Here is a 4,240-nt window from a genome sequence, read left to right on the forward strand (position 1 = left end):
ATGGTTGCTGTGAACTGTGCAGCTGGAGTTCCGCCTCAGGGAGTCTCTACATAAATATTATAAATCGATTGGTTCTTCCCAATTTTATAACTCTAAACTGTCTTAGTATCTTATTTAAAATCGGCTTGAAAGTCTCTTAAAATTTCACATCCAGGGACCTGTTTTGAAGACGTCTCTTTACACGTGATTGTAACTGCCACAACTCCCTGTACGAATGTACCGCTTTCTTTTGGGAAATATTGTTGCAATGACCCGGTGTCTGCAAAAAAATTAGATTAGGTGATTTTGATATCTCAAATGTTAATTGACAATTTTAAATTACTAACTAAAACAAAGGTACAGTGATCGATACTAAAAACCTAGTTCTTCAATGAAATGTTTGATCGTAACCTGTATGGACTAAGATGTCCTCTATGACTAGGAGATTAAATGCAAGTTTTACTTACGTCACTCATTCACTGCTCTCGTGTAGTTTTCATAGTCACGTTTCGCCTGAAGCTTCTGACGTCAGACTTCTGTAACCATCACATGTATCACTACTTCAGAACCAGTCGGAACGCCACTACTAGCGATTATTCCTATTTGGTCATAGCACATAAACTCACAAGGAGAAGTGTATTATTCCTTTCCAGAATACATAAATTAGGGCTTCGAAGTTATTCTTTCATTTCATTTTAAAAATGAGAAAAATTCATACATGTAGGTTCCGCAACTATATAAAAAAGGCTACAATAATCATTTTTTCCATGAAAGATTTCTGCAAGTTACTTGAATTTTGTCTGTTTCTTTAAACCATTTCACGTCACCATCACAGCAAGAGTAGTAACAATCCAATCAAAAACACTGCCTCAGGCCCTTAAAGAAAAGCCTTTAAATCGATAATCGTGTTTGGAAGAAATCGAGTTTGATCAGTTGGATTGTACATGGTAAATTTCATCATCGAATTATCGGTTCGGTGACTTTTTATTCGGTTAGGTTTTATATGTAATCAATAAATTTGCGTGATTGAATGAGGACAATGTGCGTTACGTTTTGGTGTCTAAGACTTTAGAATGTAAAAACATATGCTGTCATGAATTTGTTGTGCTGCAGGTAATATTTAGTATATAAAAATTCATATATTAATGAATTTTGTGTGACATGGAATGAGTTTTTGTGCTCAATTTGATTGTGCTTCTGCCCAATAGTTTTAACCCTCGTAAATAACCTACCTGATTCTCAATTTTAACTTTATAGTTACTACACCTCTACTATTTTCTAACCTTTTGGACTTTGTGATTTTGTGAAGCGACAAGTTGTAAAACGTTTCCATACTTTTATTCTTCTGAAATAGTTAAAATAGTTCACTCTATCGTAATAGTTTCTCCTACCAGTTCACTAGTTCGTAACAATGGGAGGACATAGGACGATCTAATTAACTCGGTTGAATTTGCTGTTAGGTAATTGCATTGTACCACGCGATGGGAAGAAATACGAATACACTTATTATTAGAATTTAATTTTCCATAGTGGGCGTAGATTTTTTCAACGAATTGAGTTTTACTCTCTCACCACATTGGTGGCGTTGTCTCAGACAAGTTCGAACTCAGGAGGCTGATGAGCGCCACTACCATTGGATGTAAACAGTGATGACTGTTATTTCCTGGCGGACAAAAATGTCTGTAACAACGAAGGCTGGTGGGTGGAACTGATGGGTGGACAGGCCTCACCATGTCATCTTCAGTCTGTAAGATTTTGGTCCTCGTGATCTGGAAAAAAAGCTACAGCTACATCGTGCCAGTTTTTATTCCATCAAAATTCCATTGCATATGGTCTCCAGCACGGTAGTGCACACTTAAATAAACATTTGTATGTTAATTTGAGTAATGAAAGTTTTATTGAGTTATAAAAAAAGTTAAATCATAATAAAATAAAGTAGTTTAGTTTAAGAACTTAAAAGTAAATCGTGACCACGTATTCGTCCATGATTATAGAGGTAAGACATAAAGCATCGGACCACCCGCGGTGTACGAACAGACTTTAGCCCGAGGCTTGGTTGTATCAAAGACCTACTAGCATTTGGAACTGGCTCTCCCAGAACTAAGATAGCCATATGTAACACAGATCATAATATAATGCGTGTGTATTAAATTTGAATGTCTCGTAAGTCTTTACTCCTCAACGGATCTGTTTGCGTAAATAATACATCATATGTTTTCAGAATAAAGCTTTTTCGATATTAACGTATTTTCACATTTTTAATCCATTCATTTGTGCAATTGATTTTATCTGATCACTATGATACCCATGTTCGTAATAAGTGCATCAATATGTTTACTTTCATGCTCACAAATTGATTATTCTATGACCTCATATTCCAGTAGCGAAGGAGGTTTTACCGATGACTCTTACTGGCATCCTATTTCTATAAAATATAATTATTTCATCCTTGCTGATAACTTGACTGTCGATTGATTATTTGTTCATTAAGTTCGGTTTCGTAGCGGTTCAAATAATAAAAGTTCCGTGAGGTAGGGAGAGTATTACAAGTCTAAATCTATAGGTCAATTTGTTTTCATCTTACGGCACATAGACAGCAGAAATGACATTTGTTCAATCTTCTTGAGTGATGAAAAACACTTCGCAACGGTCAGCAAACGAACGGTTGTGGTTAAATGGAAAGGAAATTTAAGTTTGCCCCCACCTATCGTTCTATCTAGTAGTACTCTCGGTTCTTATTTATGTCTTCAGTTCCACGTTAGTTCTAGTATGGATGATCATCCTGGATGGAATTGACACTTAGCTCCATGCTCTGATATGACTGGACTCGATGTAAAATAGTTAGTGACAGGATCATGTTACTGCACCCAACAAAGTCTTTTTATAACCGAGCTGGAATAATGGAACCGGTTGTCACGTGCCTACTACTAGTAGGTCTATAGCTCTTGTAATTAAAGCTACTCACTGAGGTCACATCTGATGTAATTCTGTTGGACTGACTGTGTGGCCTGGTTGTTCTAAATGATGAGGAACAGCGTACACCCGTTATTGTGTGTAAAAAAGTTGGCGACTCTCAAGTAGGAAGTGAAGTGCTTGAGTTTAGTGATTAAAAGACTTAGAAATTAGTTAAATATCGAGATAACCCGTCATTAAAATCGGCTTTTTCTCAAAAGCACAATGATGAGTCCTGTTATCTCATCTATTGGCATGCAGAATCACTTGCTGTAAACTATAGTTAGCTTAAAGCGTAAATTTCTTGTCAAGTTTGGGGGATACTTTTTCACCGCTTAAGAAAAATACGTTTAGTGTATTTGGTGTTGTCTTAGGTGCATTCATAGGTATCTGATTGAATGTTTTACCCATTTACACGCTTAAACATTTTCCCGAGTTTCGCCTGATGAAAAGAGCATATTTCAGTCTTCGAAACGTCGTGTTTTTTTGTGATTAAAACAACCAAGGTAAGTGTCCGTATTCCAGTTTTAGGTAACATAAACACCAGTCTTTAAGCTACATGATACATAACAAAAATAAAATTGATGGTGGGTCTGGTTGGGCCCAACCATCTGGGTAAATAATGAAAACCTCTGAAAAGAGGTAACTGGCACTTTCGTGAATTTTAAGAATTTTAACGCAGTCTAAATGGTACCTGAATTAAATTTTGATGTTTTCACTTCAATATAAAAAAATATAACGATAAGTAACTTTAAATTTAGCATTTGCCATTGCTTGTTCAATTGTGTATTATTTAGCATCAGTAATGTTAAGCAATTATTGGACTACCATTCGTAAAAGATTAGGAAACTAATAACTTCATGTTATTCATTGTGTCATAATTAAGGTAATAGCTTCATGCGTATTAATTAGAAGGTAATGATTACACATAACGGTAGAAAGACACTATTTAGTTTAATTGAGTGCATTGAACTATTTTTCTAAGTTTTGGCCTACTTGTCGAAATAGCCTGTAAATTCATAATAATGTACGATATTAATAAAAGAAGACGCCGATTCCAGCCCCCTTCCATTTATGAATGTCAGCTAGTATGTTTGTGTCTTCCTCCAATAGGAAACTACCAGATACACCACTGGAAAACTGTTGTTATCTTAAATAGTTCTGTTAAATCATTTCTCTAAATGCATACAAAACTGGCGTGAACGTATCCCGGATATTTCAACTGAACCCTAAACAAACTCGGGACGAGATGATAAAACCTGGTAGCTTTCATTACTTCAAAAGTCGCGCTCAGTTTTTACGACGTAAT

The sequence above is a fragment of the Homalodisca vitripennis genome, chromosome 2 (genome assembly GCF_021130785.1).
Source record: "Homalodisca vitripennis isolate AUS2020 chromosome 2, UT_GWSS_2.1, whole genome shotgun sequence".
NCBI classification, from domain to species: Eukaryota; Metazoa; Arthropoda; class Insecta; order Hemiptera; family Cicadellidae; genus Homalodisca; species Homalodisca vitripennis.